General features: G+C 38.4%; 1 long non-coding RNA gene across 1 annotated transcript in view; it reads left to right on the top strand.

The window, feature by feature from the left end:
• The window catches only part of LOC135705093 (uncharacterized), a 142,763-nt gene extending 124,145 nt beyond the window's left edge, over positions 1–18,618 (top strand). Inside the window, exon 2 of the long non-coding RNA XR_010517822.1 lies at positions 18,235–18,618. This is a non-coding gene — a long non-coding RNA (uncharacterized LOC135705093). The remainder of the gene's footprint in view (positions 1–18,234) is intronic.
• Positions 18,619–21,805: the final 3,187 nt, after the last annotated feature.

The following is a 21,805-nucleotide window of genomic DNA, read 5'->3' as shown; positions in this document are numbered from 1 at the left end:
TTCCATAGACTTTTATGAAGTTCTCGAAATGTTTCTAAAGATCTCTGTGCTTCTTTGAAGATTTCGAAGTTATTGTGAACTTCTTTAAGCTCCCGCAACGAAACAATTAATATAGTTCTATGATTTTCACTGAAGTTCTCAAGATTTGTCAATTTTCGAAACTGATTCATAGCTTCTTTAATAGTCTAGAGATTCCTGATGTTTTTAAAACTGCCCAAAATATTCCTCAATTTCCTTAACATTCTCTAGACTGTCCTGAATCTCTTAGTATTTTTTAAAAGAACCTACAATTTTACTGGAATTGATTGAATTGCCTTTGAGTTCTACAATTTTACTTGAGTTTTATAAAGTTTATAAGCTGGTTGCACAATTATCAGTTGGTCCCCGGTTCATGAGTTGATGAGTCGATATGCAGGTTTCAGGTGTGGGAGCTGCCTTCCTGGCGTCGGTTGCATTGGTGCTCAGTCAGCACGGAAAACAAGATCGACGGAAAACAAATCAAGGAAAAAGAATCTAGTTTAAGAATTAGCTTTAGCAATTAGATATAGACTTAAAAAACCTATGCTTGCCAAATCTCGCAAATAGACTGGGAATACTAAGCAGCACAACTTTGTCGCAGACTGCAAATCGATTCGATATTGATAAGATTTGCAGCTTTCGATAAAGTTGTTTTGTTTAGTATTCTCAATGTACGTCCGAGATTTGGTGAAATTTGAGCAATATTTGAATTTTTGGTAAACAAATTAATAGGATCGTTCCCATACATTTCCCCATACATACAAAATTTAAAATTCTCCCGCAAATCGAGAGTATAGCCAAATTGGAGACCGCATTGAAAGAGCAGTGGGGAACAGCGGGTTGTAAAGTTGACCCACCCTAACCCCAACATGCACCTCAAAATAGCCACGATCCGATGCAGCAGAATAAATTGGCAAGGGGCCCCCCAAGTTAGGAAACTTGTTCGCTGCCTAGAATCGTCACATAAATCTTATTTTAACTGCCCTTCTTCCCCTGCCGTCAAGAAGACGGTGGACTGCTGCAAGGGTCAAACAACAATCAGGTGTTTGGTGTGTGTTGCAAGCCACTGTTTGTTCGTCCGTCCGATGGGACTGTAATTGAAAACGAATATAAATTCAAACTCGATTCGGCAGCTGCGGTCGATCTGTGGACCCATGATGATGATGATGATGATGATGATGCTGATGGAGGACTGTGCACAGCGCGGCAGAGCAGCGTGACACAACAGCACACATCGCATCGCACGGTCGTCGATCGGGCATACCTCGGCAGGTAATAGCTCTGTGAAACGTTCATATGTGTTTGATGATAGTTCTCCAAGGTCACCGCAGCACGGATCGGAACACATCAAGAAGATGAATCGGCGATAATTCCGCAGAAAACAAGTTTTCGTCGACGGCGAAGAAGCGAACGAGCTGAGTAATTATTCTGAGCCGTTTGGATTGGACCTAGGCCTACGTACATAGCAGATAGGTATGCACCTACTGATAGTTTGTAGGTATACGGAACGGAGGAGTTGGGACGGCGCGGCGGTTGTGGTTTGCTCTTTTTTTCTTTTGGTTTGGTTGTACCAGGTTCGAATCAAACGTGAAATCTGATAACACTGATCGAGTTGCGAATTGGGTGATCAGTCGTGGAATGTTTGTTTTCATAATTCCCAACACAAAGGAGCTGAAATGACCTTTGGGTTTGTGCCTTGAACCAAATAATGTGTCTTCAGTAGATTTGGAGCTGCAGAATCCGAATTTGCTACCAGAAATGTTACAGCACGTCACATTTATGAGTTATTATTTTTTTGTAGTTGGCACTTCATTAAACTTGAAAGTTTGGAGATTAAATCATGGTCTATAAGACTACACTCTTTGGCCGCTCTAAAATTTGAAACTGTCAAAAATGAAACTGCAACACGATCAGTGCAACGCTACATATGTGTGCGTGTGAAAATTTTGTTTGCTTCGGTGATTCATAAACCAGTATCAGGTAACGAGTTCGAACCACGAGAAGAGGTCCCGGACGAGTCTGCTGTCGAAACATGTAAAGACAGTATGATTAATTATGGCGATCCCTGATCTCCTGATGGTCTTCGAAACAATTTCTGAGCAACAGTTGTTTTGCTCTATTTTTCTTATTTCGAATTTCTCAGCAAAGGTGTCTTCAAATAACTTTTAAATCTTAAAAATGCGCAAATTTTTGCTGCCGATCAAGAGCTATTGACGTTTTTATACTAAAAATATGCACTTTTCAAATGTTAATATCTCTGGTTGGGGCAAACAAAAAAAAATGTTTTTCATGGCTTTTGAAAGGGCGTATGTTATTCTCAATAATATGAAAATAAAAAATGGAGGTATGTTATTTTTTAAACTCGTATAAAATCAATTTGAATTTATTCATATTTTTTACTATATTTGGGTATATCTTTTTTTTTTAGAAGAGATACAGACAACAAATCTTGCTATAAAACATTTGTCTTAAAGAGTTTTAAAAGTCTCTAGAAGATGACTTTCATGAGAAATTTCAAATAAAAAAGTTAGTGCTAAATTCTTAGGGTGTTAAGATTATTTAGATTGTGAATAGGTTGAAAATAGGGTCGTCTATTTTTTTTAAAGCGAAGAAATTCGATACTCGTTTTATGGGTTTTGCTAGTGGCTTGTGACCTATAATTTTGATAAATGAGCCCAATTGTGCTTAATTAGCCAGCAACTTTCCTATATATGGACCCTGGAGACAACAGAACGGGCCTCCGGAAGATCAGGAACATCCGTAAAAGTGGTCAATCCACGAAACTGATCCTAGAGCTCTGCGGTTTTTTTTAACATTAGGAACTGTGATATAGAAAATAATTTGGAGTTGTGACATAATCATGGACCTAGATGGCCAAGGGATCGTCCTCCGGAAGATCCGAAATATCCTCAAAAACGGTGATGCCACGAAACTGATTCTAGAGCTCCGTGGTTTCTAGAAAAACGCATGGAACTTTGATTTAAGAAAGAATTGTGGGGTCGTGACAAAAACGTGGACTCAGATTGCCAAGGGACCGTCCTCCGGAACATCAAACACATCCGTAGAAGTGGTCCATCCATGAAACTGATCCTAGAGCTCCGTGGTTTTTTTTTGAAAACCATTGATACATATCGAATGGCCAGGGGTTGAAACAGTTGACGTTTTTTACTACACTCGCTTCGTTGTCGAGCGCGACAGTCTGTTTGTATTCGAACACTCATGCTCTACCGTCGTCTCGCTTACGCAACACGAACGGTAGAATAACATTAGAGCTAAAAGAAAATTATCAAAATAGTTATCATATGACATGTGTGACTTCGTTTTAATTCCTTAATTTGGTGTAAATCAAACCATTTCTGATCAGAAATAATATTACTAGGACATCATTACTTGCTATTTTCAGAATTCACACAAGTACAACATCAGCAGCTCTTAATATGAGAAAAACTAAAATACATACATACGTGACGGTCTTCGCCGAACGTGTCGTATGACAGAGCCTGTCATATGACATTTTAGTTTGGTACTGTACTATGATAGCTTGTTTTGCAAGTGTCTGAGGCAAAGGCAGTCAATTATCACAGAAAATGTGTCGACTACCGTGACCGCTTACAAGACTGAACATGGCTACATTACATTTAAAACTTTCATATTTTTTTTTCTGAAAAGTATTTTTAAAAACCTTTCATTTGATATTTTGATCATTCAAATCGGCCCAGTGGTTCAAAAGCTATGATTAAAAAAAATGTAATTTTTGTAAAAAATAGAAAAAAAAAATCGATTTTTTGGACCATCCTAACATGAAAATGGTCACCCTAATGAGAAAATAAAAAAAAAAATACGGGTCTAATATTTTTCGATAAGGAACAAAACTTCCAATTGTTACGAAATTCTGAGAACCACTATATCGTTGTGCTATGGAATGACTGCATAAACCTGGATGGCTATGGAACCGTTTTTCGGAAGATCCTAGAATTTATTGACCACTTTTACGGATCTTCCGGAGGCCAAATAATCATTTTTATATCACAGTTGTTGTAATACAATTCTTCTTTACCCAACTATTGGAGCAACACAATTGCACGGAATGAACTCACAGGGGGCCTCATAGCCTAGTCAGTAAAGGCACGGTATTACCAAGCCGAAGGCGGCGGGTTCGATTTCCGGCGGGTCCGGTCGTAGGAATCTTTTGGGTTGAAAATTTTCTCGACTTCCCTGGGCATAGAGTATCATTGTGCTTGCCATACAATATACAAATTCATGCATTGGTATTGGCATCGAAAACTCTCAATTAATATGTGTGGAAGTGCACACTAAGTTGAGAGCACGCAATAAACTAATATGCACTAAGCAATAAGCTTGAAATGCGAATAAGTAGAAGAAGAAGACGGAATGAACTCACGAACAAATTTGACGTTTGAGTGGTAACCTGTTTACTAAAAATGAACACATCACGTAATGCTCTCGGAACTTTAGAAAAGGGCCTATCAACTTTTACAAATAACTTGTTAGGCCCTTTTCACGCGAACCGAAGAACGCTCACGCAAACCAAGAGTATTATCGGGAAGGGGAGAATGTTATTTATGGGTTCATTTCTTTATTCATGACTGAATAAAATAATGCGTTTGATTTTGAGATGTAATAGATTCACTTCCTCAACTTTGATGTTCGACGCCTTACAATGGTTGTCGATGAAGCAAAGAATTGTATATTTCACTATGGTGTTCATTTTTAAAGTAGTTAATGGTTTTCTGCCTCGATATTTGTGTGATCGAATTGAAAGAGGAAGTGACTTTCATAGATATAATACTAGAAACGCGGTTAAAATAAGAACACCACATTTCTTGACTTGTGCTTCACAAAATTCATTATACATATTATAAAGGAATAAATGTTTTCAATTCGATGTCTAGACATATCAAACGTTTAGCAACACTTACAGAATTTAAAAGACACTGCATTTCACACGTTAAAACTGTCTTTTGAACAGTTATCCAGTGATTTTTTTTATGAATTGACAAATTATGTATCTTGACGAAGTTATCTCTAACGGATTATTTTATAGGGATAGCTGTCATAACGACTTTTTAATAATTATTGTAGCACTGCAAAAACTATTTCTGTTCGCCACGAGGGTGATGATGGATTTTTAATATTTGATTTAATAGTAGATTAATAAAAAAAAAAAGTAGTCTACAAAGGTTTGAGCCTCGCGCGCATATTACGGATATAGAGGACTGATTTTAACATTTGATAAAAAAAAATGCAATTTTGAAGCTTATTTGAAAGATACCTTGAGTTAGTAGTAAGTTTTCTGGCAAATGTTAGGGGTTCGTGTGCATTCCTGACATTGCTGAAAATTATGATAGCATCAGATTGCGGGGTTGTAATAGGATGCTTTGTTGATTGTTCATTAACTCTTGATTGCTTGTAATACTTATGAATATTTTAGGTGGACAAAAAGGCGAACTAAGAGGTGGACGCCTGAGCTTTTCCACATTTATATCGCTGTGAAGCAACTGTAAACTCTAGAGGGAATTTATATCTGTAACTGAAACCAGTTCGATTTTGTTTGCCAAGCTGGTTCAAATGTAACATTCAATTATCTTAAAGATAAATCGTCCAGCTCAAACCTTTGTAGGGGTAAGAGGTGGGACCATCATCATCATCATCATTTTTAGTAAACACGGCACCGCTCAAACGTCAAATTTTTTCGTGAGTTCGTTCCGTACATTGGTCAATAGTTGGATAACGAAGAATTGCACAGTTGGATAACGAAGAATTACACCCCATCGCCTGAAAATGCTTTAAACAACGTGGGGATTTAGGTAGTGATAAACGCCACTAGAACTATTCCACAACCGCAGACAGTATATGAGCAATTCCGTACAGTATATGGCTAATCTACATCAATCTGAAGACACGGGAACATCCTGAGAAGTTTTTGGAGATCTTTGATCGCCTGAAGGCCTTTGGAATATTGTTTGAGTCACCTGGTATCATGAGAGAATATCTGGGAGATGTGATTTAAATTGTTGGATAGTTTGAGATCTTCATCAGAATAGTACCTGATGCTGAAGTCTTGAAAAAGTATCCAGAGGACTTAATAGACATCTTAAAACACATGGAATAATTTCTGAGTTGCCTGGTATCATATGAGAGGATATATGAGAGATGTGATTTAGATTGTTGGATATTTTCAGAATTATATCTGCTCAACCTGAAGTGTGTGTGTGTGTGAATTTACAATCTAACTCCTCCTGCATCCTCCTGCAACCATATTTTATGTAAATAATAGCAAGAAGCTTAAATCCGGGAGTTAGAAGGAACACCAGAAGCTCATTTAAAAAACGCAAGCATTCCGAAGCTATTTTCGTATACGATAAGCCGCACTCCAATACATTTCAATGTGGGAATCATTAATAATGTTCTGAAACTTTCAATAAAGCTGTATTGCTGAGTTGGAAATGTTTGTAGTATCACTAGTACTAGTACTCGGAAATTAAGTATGAACATATTATAAAGGACAAAATGGAACGAACTCACCAAATCTGGCCAATTGAACCCAACAAGCTGGCCTGATGTGTTAGACAGGAAGTCGCAATTCAGGGTGTCTACTCAATCAAAGGAATCAAATTCCCCGAGTTTTCCAGGTTCTTCCAGGTCGGATGAAAAAAATTCCACGTGCATACAAATTATACACATTATTATTTTATCTATTTATCCATCTGGAATCCCTTTTATGTACTTATTGATTTATGTTATTTTCGATTGTTCAAACTTGGGCGTTGGTACTTATAGCACCAAAAATGTTATTCCATTTTACAGCAGAACAGATGCACATAGGTTGTTTAATATATACACTGCTTGCACATGTCGAAAGAACTGTCAATTTAGATTTCAAAACAAAACTGTATCAGGAATCAAAAGTAAATACTTCCATCATGAATTACCGGAACATTGCTCTAATTTCGGCAGACGTATTTGCTTTTATTATTTTAAATAAAATTAGAAAGAGAAGGTGAACTTTGTGGAGCAGGAAATGGTTACTCAGGAGGAACACCGGCACCATCAAGAGCTGCGATATGAAGATGAAAATGGATTTCAAAACTTCGCCAAGATGTCGATACAAACTTTAGACAAGCTAGTGGGAAAAATTCTCACTAGATATACATGATTCCTTGAGTTCTGAAAATTTCTGTTAACAACTCAATTCTGCAAGGTCTTCAAACCTTCTGACGTCCCTGAAGTTTTGTTTCTGTTCTCCGGTAAAATTTCTTTAAAGATCAACAATCTTTCCTAAAAGGGGCTCTCGGAGATGAACCAGGCTACGGCTGAAAATCTCCTAAATAAAGAAAGAAAAAAAAAAAAAAATCTTTCCTGACAATCTGCAAATGTCTCGGTAGTTCTACGGATTTCTTTGAAGTTCTGTGTGGTCTTCAGAAGTTCTACAAATTTTCCTAAAAATCTACAAAGTTCCTGAATCCCTGACGATTCAAGATCCTTGAAGATCAACAATTATCTCTGATGTTCACAAAATTTCTAATAATCTACAAACTTCTCGAAAGTTCTGTAATTTTCTCTGCAGATTTTTATGATTCAATGAATATCTGCAAATATCTCTGAACATCTATACAAAAAGATTATCTAGTATTTTTTGAGTTTTCCGGAAGTTTTAGGAAGTATTCTGAAGATTTTCTAATTTTCCTGAAGCTGTGCAAATATCTCTAAAGATCAGCGAACTTACCTGAAGTTCTGTAAATGTCTTTCAAAATCCAAGAACCGCAGTAAAATTCTGAAATGTATTTAAACATCTGCTAATTTTTGAGACGATTTACGATCTACCCTCTGAACTTTTCTGAAGTTCCTCAAATTTATTTCAAATTCTGTAATGTTTTCTGAAGTACTGTATTTCTGCTCTTAAGATCTACGAACTGCCCTGAAGTTCAATAAATTTCACAGTAGATCTCCGAACTTTTCTAAAGTACTTTAAATTTCTTTGTGGATTCTTGATCTAAAGATCGGTGAACTTTCTCGAAAATCTGTGAGTTTTGCTTAAGTTTTGCATTTTTTTCTAAAAACGTACGAACTTTCTGACGTTCTACAGACTTCTCTTAAGGTCTACGGACTACTATTGGAGTTCTGCAAAATATTGTACTTTTGTACTTCGCTGCGATTTGTTTTTGGAATTGAGGTGTTTTTCTGACATTTAACGAATTTTTCTGAAGATCTCACATTAGAGTGAAACTTTCGGTCAAATTTCTGCAAATATGTTTAAATTTCTGTAAAGTTGTTTTAATCTCCGTAGCTCTATTCCCAAGATCTACAAAATAATTGAGGCTCAATAAATTTCTCAGTACATCTGCAAACTTCTCTGATGTTTTGTAAATTCCTCTCGGGTTACCCTGAAGATATAAAAATTTCCTTGAAGATTACCTAAAGTTGTCAAAATTTATCTGAAAATATTGAAGCTTCTTTGAAGTTTTAAATGTCTCTCTTAAGATCTACAAATTTTCCTGAAATCGTGTAAATATTTTTTTTAAATCGCCGAACTTCTATGAAGTTCTGCAATTTTTACTGAAGATCCATTAACATTTCTGAGATTCTTGTGATTTTTTAGAAGTCCTGTAATTTTTTTCAAAGTTATGTAGCTTTGTTCTGAAGATCTACGAACTTTTCTGATGTTGAATAATGTTTCGAGGATCTCCAAACTTCTGTGAAATACTTTATATTTCACTGTAGATTCTTGGACTTGTCTGAAGCTATGCGAATTTCCCTGAAGATTTGCAAAATTTCGCTTATAGTTTTACAAATTGATTTGAAATTATTTTTGCTTGCTTGAAGTTTTGAAAATTTCTTTGAACATTTATCTGAAGATCTACGACCTCTCTTGTGATTTTGTTTTTATGAATTTCTGTTAATAACTTTTAATTTGTTTGTAGTTCTGTTCTCAAGATCTACGAACTACCCTGAAGCTCAACAAATTTCGCAGCAGATCTTCGACCCTCTCTGAAGCTCAAAAAAAATCTATGTAGGCTCTCAGACCTACTATCTGGCATGATTATTCTTATACAATACATGCTTCTTATGCTTCCTTTTGACGGTTGCCAGTCTCTCTTTTTCGGCTGTTTCCTTTTTACGACGATTTTGATCCTCCTCATACAAATCAGCGAAGAGCGAGCTTGACAAGACTCGCTGAATGAACTTGTCTAGTTCGCACATGTTGTCTTAGCTGTCAGATGCTTGTCAAGTTCAGTGTCCTTAAGAAACGTTTCGAGAAACTGAACGAAAAACTTCTTTTGAATTACGAATGAAGTGATAATTGGAAAATTCCCTGAGTGGAACCAAAATTCCCTGAATATTCCAGTTTTTTCCAGAAAAAATAAAATTCCCTGTAAATTCCCGGTTTTCTAGGTTTTTCCAGGTAGTAGACACCCTGCAATTGTAGACGGTTCGCTTCACGGGGTAATCCGGTTTGTGGTAGAGCTTGCATGGAATGTCCTGAATGTAGTCTTGAAACAGCTCTTGGCCGTCCGACACAATCCCCATACTGTGGAACTCGATTCAGAAAATTCAAGTATCCGTTCGTCACCAATATCACTCTACTGTTAAAAAAAAACCGGATCAACCTTGGGCTCAACGCAAAATCCAAAAATTTGACGGGAGGAAATTTTTTCGTTTTCATCTACAAGCACAGCACTCTTCGATCTCTCATGATAGGTACCTGATCAACCTGAAGTCTTGAAAAAAATATCTAAAAGACTTCATGGAGATTCTATAACACCTGAAGATATTTGGAATAATTTCTGATCAGTCTGGTATCATATGAGAGAATATTTTCTAGATGTAAAAGGTGCAAGCGCTTTAATGAAATTCTGTGACGATCCATGGATTTCCATGAAGCTCTATAATATACTATGAAATTCTCAGAACTACTATGATGTTCCACGATCTTTTATGAAATACCTCTCACTTCTTTGAAATTAGCTAAACTTCAATTATGCTCCCTGTTTTTTTTCATGAATCTCGTCGTTATTTAAATGAAGTTCTCCGAACTTCCATAAAATATCCTCAAACTTCTTAGAAGTTCCCAAAATTTCTGTAAAATTCCTAAATTTCTATTGAATCATCTCAAATTCTATGAAGTTCTCTGAACATTTACGAGAAACATCAATAAATAAATCCAAAGAAATTTGAAACAGAGTTCCATTCGTGTTTCAAACCCGCTCAGAAATTAAACCGAATAGTCGAGCGGGGGCAAATCTGGTGCAAAATAGTGCTCGAATAATAAAACTGCAACTCAGCAATGCGAGGGGTGCGCTTCTGTTCTAGTTTCAAATGGAAACAGTCCATATAAAATACAACAGCATTGCAAACGGCCTTAGCAAAAATCTTGTAATTTAGGTGCTCTGAATCTGACATATACGAGCGTCAATTTTGACATAAAATTGAGTCAGAACAGACGCGGAAATTTATCGGAATCCGTTAACGTCGCGGACGATCTCACCCGTAATATCGATTGGACAACATTCAAGGCCGCGGCTTCCACCGTTGGAGGAATATAACCAACAATCAAAACGAAACTAACGATTTTAAATTGGCTCACTACTTGACTAGCCTATTGGTCCCAAGCAAATCGATTAACATACCCCATCCTAGTCGAAAGTCTAGTACTACACTATGTTTGTTTTGATTCGCTATGAAAGTTTGACAGGTAAAATGAGGGGTTCACGGATTTTCTTATGTTTCGAGGGGTGAATCGATTAGCTTGGGACCGAAGATAGTACCAGAGCTGAGCCGAACTCAAGAGCCTCATCAAAGCCAATAAATGCGGATACTGGCGGCAATTCGTGGACGGATTATCGCGCGAAACGTTGATGAATACGCTTTGGAGTACTCAGATCGTTGGATTCTCAAGTTCCGACGAAAAGTATGTCCTGATTCCGTGGCGACACAGATGATTCCTCGCGAAACGACGACTTCGGTAGACGCGATCAGCCAGCCTTCTTCAATGCTGGAGTTCTCACTCGCACTCCTTTCGTGTGGCAATTCGGCTCCGGGGACTGATAGAATCCGCAAGCAACACACATCGATCAAAATAGGTTGCTGCAACTTGATTGTGACTGAAATAAGGTGCATACAAGTAGCCACAACTGTTAAGTGACACGTGTGCTGCTAGGGTCAACTTCAACTTGTTGAAAAACCTCCCAGACGTCGCTAAGAGGCGCATGTTGAACTTGTTTGGTCAGTTCCAGTTCCGGCTCAATATTGTTCCGGATGATTGGAGGCAAGTGAGAGTTATAGCCATAATAAAGCCTGGCAAAAACCGGCGGCAGATCATAACTTGTATCGTTCCATCGCGATGTTGGTGAAAATGATCCTTTTTCGCCTGGACAAATGGGTTGAGATGAACCACCTACTCTCAGATACTCAATTTGGTTTCCGTAGGGGCAAGGGAACGAACGACTGTCTCGCGTTGCTTTCCACAGAAATTCAGTTGGCTTTTGCTAAAAAAGAGCAAATGGCTTCTGTGTTCTTGGATATTAAGGGGACTTTTGATTCAAATCGGTTGAAGTCCTTTCAGACAAACTCCACGCTTTTGGCCTTTCTTCAATAATGAATAATTTTTTGTACAATTTGCTGTCAGAAAACATATGAGCTTATCTCATGGAAACTCTACAGCTTCTCGATTTAGTTAGATGGGTCTCGCCCAGAGCTCATGTTTAAGTCCCCTTTTGTATAATTTCTACGTCAGAGAAATTTACAACTGTCTAAGTGACAACTGCACGTTGAGGCAACTTGCAGATGACGGCGTAGTTTCTATGACAGGGCCCAAAGAGGTCGACCTGCAAGGACCCTTACAGGATACCTTAGACAATTTGTCTACTTGGGCTATCCAGCTAGGTATCGAATTCTCCACGGAGAAAACTGAGTTGGTCGCTTTTTCTAGGAAGCATGGTCCACCACAACCGAAGCTTCAACTTTTGGCTAAACCGATTACTCATTCTATGTCTTTCAAATATCTTGGGGTCTAGTTCGATTCCTAATGCACCTGGATATCCCACATTGAGTATCTGAGACGAAAGGATAAATTTTCTCCGAACAATTACCGGAACGTGGTGGGGAGCTCATCCACAAGATCTTCTTACGTTGTACCGGACAACGATTTTATCGGTTATCGTTGTCTTCGTATCGCGTTAGGATACATGCACTCGACTCATACGATGAGTCTTGAAGTGTTGGCGGGCATGTTGCCACTATCGAATCGGTTTTCGGAACTGTCTCTCAGGCTCCTCACCCGTTGTGAAGTTATGAACCCACTGGTAATCGAAAACTTTGAGAAGCTTCTAGAGCTAAACCCTCAAACTCGTTTTATGTCATTGTACTACGTGTATGTACATAACACAGGATTTCAACCCTTCACACACACGAGTGGAACTTCGGATCAGAAAGTGACTCCACTTGTCATTTGCGAACACTAGCGTACCTAGTGGTAGAAGGCATCTTCTGTCTGCAGTTAAGATAGGCAGCATGCTATGATAGTGTGAGTGCACATAGAAAGCCCGTGTGGAACGCTACTACAACACATTGCTTGTTGAACAGCAAAACGAACCACTTTTTGATTCATCGATTTGTTTGCACTTCCCCTTCTGTTCTGTGCTCCACAGCATAATCCTCATCGTGTATGCTCCTTCGACTTCGGCAACTCAGTTAGTTTTGATTTATCAATGATGCGGGAAATTCGTGGGATCGCAGAACATCATCGTTCCATGATTGTTCCGTCAATTTTCGCCGCAAAGTTTGGCCAAGTTGATTCCGCAAGATCGTTCTTCACAGATGGATTACGAATAGAGGCGTCCGCTGGTTTTGGTATTTTTAACGAATTTCATAGCGCCTCTCGAATGCTTCAAGCTCCCTGTTCCGTATACATTGCTGAGCTGACGGCAATATACTATACGCTAGAAACGATCGCTTCACTTCCACCAGATCACTATTTTATTTTTACGGATAGTCTCAGTTCAGTCGAGGCTATTCGCTCTATGAGGCCGGTCAAGCACTTCTAAAGCTTCTAAGTGCTTTATCTTTAAGATCTTTCGTCATCACCTTTCCATGGGTCCCATCTCATTGCTCGATTCCGGGCAATGAGAAGGCGGACTCACTTGCAAGTTGCAAAGGTGGGCGCTATGATAGGCGGTTGGTTCAACGGGTTGAATGTGGGTCGAGACTTCATTCGTCGAAAACTCACCGATAGACAATTATTCAAGACTCTGGACTTCGAAACATTTTCAAGACTCTAGACGAACATCATATTTAACATTCGAACATCTACCGATAGCGAGCATAGTCAGTCTGGTAAGGTTTAGTGTATGTGTCCTACGAAGCTCTGATATTACATGACTTCAGTGTTGGCAAAATCATCAACCAGTAATATTTTTCCGCTATCACGCGTGATATTGGAACAAAATATCATGTTTGATATTGATTTTATAAGCTCCTTTGATATTGTGAGACTATTTACAACGTGCTAAAATTAAGCTGAGAGCTGACTCGACACAAAAATTATTTTGTTCCACATCGTTTTCCTAGAAAGAGAAAGTAAAGTTTGCTATCTCTTTTTACTCTTCAACGATGGCAGACACGAAGGGACTGCTGCCAGCCGTTATGGAAGTTTCGGTTCCATTCGGGTGTAAAGCAAAAATCATTAAACTCAATCTCACCACAGTTAGGTGAGATTTGCAGTTGGTGAGTATTGTTAGCTTGATATTCCGAGCTGCGATATCACAGCTTGCAAAATCAACCGCAGATGTTTGTTTGTTGATTTTTGTTTACGAAAATCAAGCGTGATCTTGGGCATTGGTGAGATTTGATTTTTTGATATTTTTCCGACACTTCATCACTACCGATATTACGACGTCGACCTGCAAGCACTATGCAGCGAGTTCCACCCCACGGAATTGAGGTTGGTGGAACCGAAGGCCATCCAATGGGCACATAACGGGCGAACAACGGAAGGATCATCCAGGCAAGGCATTAACTATCAAGCTCAGGGTTATCAACCAGGATATAAAGCGCCCCAGAACTGACTGTCACCGATATGCAGGAATAGGAACGCAGCAGCTGGAAGGTAGATATAAATATCATCGACCTGATACCTAAGCCATGAACGGAACTTGGTGGACGGAGAGCGGATTGCCTTTATCATCAGCGGCAGATGCAGGTCTGCGATGGTGGGTGACAATTCGATGTCCTATTGAATCCTTTTTCGAAGGGACGTATCAGCTTTTGTAAGCAATGCATTTGATCGCCGATTTCACGTAACTGGCAGTTCGCCCAGGCATCCTAACACTACCATCAGATACGTCCCTTCAAAAAAGTAATCAAGTACTAATTTGGATAGTAATCAAGTAATAATTTGGATAGCACAATCTAATCTCTGACTCTGCAGGAGGATGGTTGGAGTAGAGCCACAATCAGGGCTGGTAGCGATCGCTGCTGTCAAAAATAGTGATTTTAGTGACCATGTTGAAGAAATAAGTGACCAAATAGTGACTTATAGTTGCAAACATAGTGATTAAAAAGCGACCTAAGGGACGAAAATTAGTCGTTCTGATGGCATACCAGTTAAATTTTTGATGCTTTAGACTTATTTAATTAGTATCTCATAAACACTTATGTACGATATGAAGCCTTAAAGCGAAAGATTCAATAGAAAGTTTATGTCGAAATCCATGGTATTAGCCAAGGTGTCTACTAACTGCAAAAACCTGGAAAACCGAGAATCCCCATGAAATTTTATATTTCCTTAAAATACCTGGAAGTCCCAGAGAATTTAAAAATTTTCTTACTAAGGATGTTTTAAATAAAATAATGAATTTTAAAATACAAGCATTTAATTTTTCTCGTAATTTTCATTCACACTTTGAACATTATAGATCCATAAAACAGAGGCTTGAAATGTTTGTTTTTTTGGTTTTGGAACATGCATATATCCTAGAAATTTTAAATTTGAACTAGCTCTGGACTTAAAGGCTATAATACTTCAAGAAATTTTCAAGAATCTGGAGTCAAATTTCATGCACAGTTTTAAAGACTCGTGGAATTTTATTATAATTTCTAAGGATTACAAGGGAGTCCCGGGGATTTTTTTTTTCAGATACACATCAAATGCAATCTGCTTTCAAGGTAGTTCTGAGCAAGTTTAGATTTCATGTGAAGTTTTGAGTGTAATTTCTAGAAACCCCGAATTGAATTAAAACTCTTTGGAATTTCTGAGGAGCACCACTCCTGTGAACTTCAGAGGAAAATTCCTTGGGCATTCTGAGAATAATTTTATAAATTTGTGGGAGAATACGAATCCGGAGCATAAGACCTTGGATTTTTTTTGAAAATACTAAAATTAAATCTGAGAATAACTCCAGGACATCTTCAAAGGAATTTGGAAAATAAATTCAGGAGAGTTTTTCAAACAAATTATGAGAAGAAATCAAAGGAAATTGTGAGGAGAAATGCCAATGAATTCTTAGGACACTTTCAATGTGAGTAGAATTCCAAGGGAAGAAGTGAGATTCAAAAGGAAATCTGAAATGAATTAATTAAAATTCGGAGAATATTTCCAAAGAGATTCTTATTGTGAAGAATTTCAAGGTAATTACGGAGAAAAAAAAATAAATTCGGTCAATAGCTTCATGGAACATGGAATGAACCATTCTGAGGTCTTGAGAACTACTTGAAAGTTCCCAAATGTCTCCTGAAGTTAAGGAAACTGCCTTGAAGTTCTTTTGAAGTTTGAAAAACTAGCCTGATGCTCACAATACTTCCCGTCAAATTCTTATAATTCCCTGAGCTTTATCCTAATGTTTCCTCAATTTTTCTAACGATCATGGATCTCCTCTAAAGGTTTAACAATTCACTGAAGTTTTCTAAACTTCTAAAAAAATTCTGTGACTTCTCTAATGTTAAAGGAACTGCTCTGAGGTTCTCTGTTCTTTTCTGAAATTCTCAAAACTTCTCTGAAGTTTCTGCAGGTCTCATGAAGCTTGTTGTACTGCGCTGAATTTTATTGAACCGTCCAAAAAATGTTGAAATAGGAACTGCTTTAAATTTATCACTAATTTTCTGAAACTAAGGAACTGCTCTCCCCCTGGAATTCCTCCAATTTTCGGAGCTTACTGAACTTCTTTCAAATGCTCCCGCATTTTGCCAAAGTTCGCTTTTTAATCAATATATGTGCTATGTTGCGGGTGGATGACGAATGTGCTGTGTTTGTGAACAAATGGTTGTAAGGTACCCCAAATAAGCGCCTACACCTGCTCTTATAAAGGCACCCAAGATGTCCCACCCCAGGAACGGCTGTGCCAATTAATTACCACCATAAACGGTGTTGGGAAGGGTCCGGAAACTCAACATTATTTAAAATTAGAAATTCATAACCTTCCTCAAACTACACCGAGTAATTATGCAGTATGAAACCAAGTGCAGGCCAGTAATCGCACACAGAACAACCTTCTTATGTGATGTGCGCGAGCTTCAAGACGATTTCTGCATAAGAGTGATGGCGTACATCAACGAAGTTTTCCAAACTATTTAGTACAAAGTTCCCACTTCTTCGAAATTTTTACAAAGCGTCCTGAATTTCTATGAAATTATCTGGGCTCTACGAAGTTCCCCGAAATTCAATTTTATTTATTTTATGATGTCCCCTGAATATCTACACAGTCCATGAAGTTTTGCGATGTTCAATGAAGTGAAGGAATCCCTGAACTTCAACAAGGCTCCCCGAATTTCCCCAGAATTCTCTACATACAAAATTTGAAGAAATTTTACCAGAAGTAATTATCCCCCCAGAACTTCTTCAAAATTTCCTGAAGATCTATAACATTCTCTACACTTTTACGAAGTTCACTGATGTTCTATGAAATTCATTAAGCTTCAGTAAACTTCGCTAAGCTGTTACAAAGTTAGCTGAACACCTATAAAATTTGAAGCCCGTCTAAAAAATTTCTAAGCGGTTACGTGAACTTCTAAGCGGTTACGTGAACTTCTACGAAGTTTTCTGAACATATATGTAGTTCCTTAAAGTTCTACAAAGTTTCCTAAACTTTTACGAAGTTCCCCGACCGATTAAAAAGTTATCTGAAATCATATGATTTTCTCTTAACTTCTTTGATTTCTACGACGCAATTCTCTCAACTGTCCTGAACTAATGTAAATATTCAATTATTTAAATCTAAAATATTGAACACCCTCCCGCGCCAGTTAGTTTTAAAAGCAACAGTGAAGCCATTTCATCAATTTCGTTGAAGATTTTTTTCTTCAATGCACGCCTGGCATTCCTGCAATTCATAAACATAGGACAGTGCTCTCCTTTGACTGGCTCACATGGGTAGAAGATTTTGTGCCACCATGCGTCTCCATGAATTTCTTATCACACGTGCCTACCAAAACTGATTTTCTCCAATCTTCGTTCTGTTAATTAACTTCTACCATTCGTTAATAATGCCTATGGCACTGATTTCAAATGGGTATTTCTTGATAAAGATTTGTAAATAGTTCCCATGGTAATCAAACCTTAACAAAGAAACAAACTGAAACGACTCACACGGGCAGTTTGTTCAACTCACGAGCTGCATAAAGATTCGGGAATCACACACAAAAAAAAAACGCACTAATCTTCCCTTACCACGCATCAATCAAACAAAAGACTGGCTGTTTAAGTCACTTAAGTGGCTCCCAGAGCCAAGCGGAGTGGTGTAGCTTCCATTGCATTGGGAAGCTAACCTAGAGCTACACATAGAGAGAGTACACTGACTTCAATTGTTTAACACGACCACACACATTTTTCCCTCTGGGCCACTCGAAAAAGTGAAACAATTTCCATACACTCACGCACTCAAAACGTGAAAGACATTCGACATTGTGCATTCAACAATCACGCAAAGTAGGTCTCTCGAGTTGAGAGGAGGCGATGGGTGGTGGGAGGGGGGGGGGGGGGGAGCGTGTTTGAACTTTACGATGACAAATTTCCTTAAAGTGAGAGAAACCACCACTCCGTGTGGTTCGTAAAATAGGGAAAAACGGAAAGGTGTGTATGGAAAGGTTGGCAGGAGATACGTTACCTAACTTCGGCGAACTTTCAAACACACAACACGTCACCGTCCGTCGTCGCACAACTCTTGTGTTATTTTTTGTTTGTTTCCTCTCCTTTCAGATCTCAAGTGGTGAGCTCTTTTAAGGTGAGTGATCGACTGAGAGACAGGTAACTCGCGCGATCGATACGTATTTCCGTGTTTGTGTTTGTGTATGGGTCGGTATGTGGGGTCCCCAACACTGACTGCTTCTTCTGCTGACTGCTGCTGGTATTGCTGCTACTTTTTACTCTTTTATTTTTCTACGCTTTAGACCTTAATCCAACACTGCTGCACGGCAAATCGCGCACCAATTTGAGCACTCTGAGGTCGGAAATTTATTGCACGACTTTCACACACTTTTCTTCCAATAGACTGATCGAGTGATCGATATGCACATGCACTTCTCTACTGCGATTTACCCGACGTCGACTACGATGATTATGGTGGAGATAGATCGCACTCCCTGGTTACCCTGGAAACGCAGAAAAGATGGCTCACTAGACGGCGATCGACGCGCGACTTGATAGATGTTCGAAACTAGATTCCAGAGCCCCCTGCGAGAAGGCTTCTCTTCGGTGCTCGTGGTTTTCCCTATACTATTTGCCCTATACACTAAATACTTGTTTTTTTTTCCTCTATATTTCAGTGCAGTGTATAATCTTTTGTATTTGTCTCGCAGCACACGACGGAGAGGTGACTCTATATGTGAGGCTTTGGCTCTTCTCTCTCTTTCCGTCCGCAGGCGCGGGGAACCTTTTTCTGGCTCTTTCGATCTGCTTTTTGTCTGCCCAGCACTGATCTATACACACCTCTCTCCTATACCGACACAAAGCGATCGCGTATGCGAACTATTATAATGATACTTCAGGATTGGAATGATGATTTAACCATAGGGGAAAAAAATGGTTAGTGAATGTTTTAGACTACTTTTTTATTTTGCTACATAGGAAGTTTTTTAAAAACGAACACAGTACAGTCCAAGAATCTACAAAATGGCAATGTTGGACAAAAGCTTAGTAAAGAAAATGTTTCCACAATGTCGTTAATAACTGCACAGTGCACTTTGAAGCACATACAAAACGAATATCAGAAGCACTGTAATTTGCACTGAGGAAAACCACACACAAAAATCACACAAAACGCGAAGCGGATCCCTCTCGATCAAAAATCCCCAAGTAAACAAGAAAAATGCAAAAATGAAATAAAAAAAAACAAGCGATCAATCGACAAACACTGAGCACTGAATAGTAGTAGCTCCAAGTAGGCGAACACAAATCTCACAATAAAGCTATATGAAGCGGCGCGAGAAGCACACTCGTTCAGCTGTACATTGGCACTGACCGAGCTTCCCGACAGCAACTGGACTCGAGGCAGGCAGGCAGGTCAGGCAGCCAGCAGATGATCGCAACGACGATCGGCCGAACTGAGCCGAACCGAGCTCGGCAAATGGAACTAACTGGAATGGATGATGAAAACAGGAAAAAAAAACATGGCGCTACAGGTGGCCTCAACTAATCAGAACCACTGGAGGTAAATTTTGCAGCTTATTCGATGCAGAATGGCATAGTTTTTGGGTGCAAAATTTGACGTATTTGGGTTTCTAGAAAATTGACATCTTAGTTAACGAGTAGATCGCCATTTGCCGATGATCAATCAGGCGAAGGATCGCCTTAAGTGGAATCGACTGCACCACCGTCGACGACATCATCATTATCGGCAGTGTTTTCGTTTTGTTTTGTGTGACGATGAATGATCTTCGCGGTTCACTCACACATCTATACGCCTCACAGATCGGGAAGGTGGTGAGGCTGAAGGAAATCCCTTTCGATACAGCTTTGCACCCGTTTGCACGCATGATGGGGGCAGCATATCGCCTTGCAGGAGCATATAAATATCATGGTGTGGCGACAACGGTATGCGCGTTAACAGTAAGAAGTGCAATATTATCAAGATTGTGCTGGAAACCAGCAAAATTATGCTGGTTTTTGCCGAACTGAAAAAAGCAATCCTTCCAGCAGCTGAACATCAGGCAATTGTTTTTGACAGAGGTTTGCTGGACATTCAGCAGTTATTAAAACGTTATTCTCTGTATTTCGATCTAAATTAATAATAATAAAAAAAAAAAAAAACAATTGAAAAAGTTATAAATTTACTCATTTCTTTTTGAATGTACATTGTTCGATTGTGAATTGAAAACAAAATATACTATAAAGAAGTGTAGCCATCTCTACACTGAAACAAGGACCATAGTTTGGAAAACTATTTTGCAGAAAACACTTATTTTCAATATAACCACGCTTATTACTGCTTAGGTTCAATTTACTTTGATGCTTTTTGGAAAATTTCAAAAGCAACTTTTTCCGACGCATTATTTCAGATTGCAAAAAGCTCGCACTATTAGATTCCTTTCGATATTTTACACAAAATGATGCGAGCTTTTTGCAATCTAAAATAATGCGTCGAAAAAAACTGCTTTTGAATTTTTCAAAAATGCATCACAGTAAATTGAACCTTAAATCTACTATGAATTCATTATAGTTGGCTATGAATGCTAGGGTTACCATATCACAAACTTGAAAAGGAGGACATTTCATTTGAGGATTGGAGACTAAGGAGGACAATGATTCCTTTTCTGAACATTTAATGAGGACAATGAGTTTTTATCAAACGTTTTAATAATTTGTGCGCTATCACAAAATTCATGATTTGCTAAGGTTCAATTGAGATTATTCATAACTTGTAGTAGTTACCAATTCAATTCATCTTTTCGTTATACTTTTGAAAAATGCATCAAACTAGCCTTCATAATTTATTTTTGATAGGGGAAATGTCGGCTTCGGCAATACCTTAACCTATTATCGTCAGGGGGTATAGCAAGTCCTAGAGGAATTGATTACTGGTTTGTCTGAAATAAGTCTGGTTGAATTTCAGGCGAGATTTCAGGTTTATTTGAAAATTTTCCATCTGTCAAATTTAAGTGAAAATTCACCAAATGAACCGCAGCCTAAATGTAGGGGGGTTGACAGCAGTAGAATACTCCTAGTCCCACCATCGAATGGCATTTGCTAGATAAGATGAGGTTGCGACATAATTAAACAAATAAGCTCTACAAACAACGCTCTTTGAAAGCAATTTTATGAATACGTTACTGGAAAAAATACAAGGTTTAAATAGGAGGACATTTTCGGGCAAAAGGAGGATGTAGAAAAATTATTGAAATGTCTCTCAAAACAAAAAACTAACCCATCTGGTGGATGATGGCACAAGCTTCCAAGAAAATTCTATTACAGTGAACGACATTATTTTAATGGATTTCTTCGCTAGTTAGTCCACAAACGAAGTGACAGACGACTAACTGGCGAAGAAATCCATTAAAATAATGTGGTTCACTGTAATAGAATTTTCTTGTAAACTTGTGCCATCATCCACCAGATGGGTTAGTTTTTTTGTTTTGATTTGAACAAAGTTGATTTTGTGTACAATGATTCTTTGACAGTGTGCAAAGAGTGTATCATTTTGTCATTTTTTTATGCATTTCAGTTTTGAGTAGAGTGAAAGAGATAGAACCAAAACATTCTAATACATTTGGTGAAAATGCTAGTACAATCCAGTAGTAGTGTTGCCATGTGGTAAAATCCAGTAGTAGTGGTGTTGCCATG

Source organism: Ochlerotatus camptorhynchus, unplaced genomic scaffold, assembly GCF_037179485.1.
Source record: "Ochlerotatus camptorhynchus isolate MF236.1 unplaced genomic scaffold, CSIRO-AGI_Acam_v1.1 ptg000257l, whole genome shotgun sequence".
Classification (NCBI taxonomy): Eukaryota; Metazoa; Arthropoda; class Insecta; order Diptera; family Culicidae; genus Ochlerotatus; species Ochlerotatus camptorhynchus.
The sequence above is the reverse complement of the archived record's forward strand: the minus strand, read 5'-3'. Positions and strand labels throughout refer to the sequence as shown.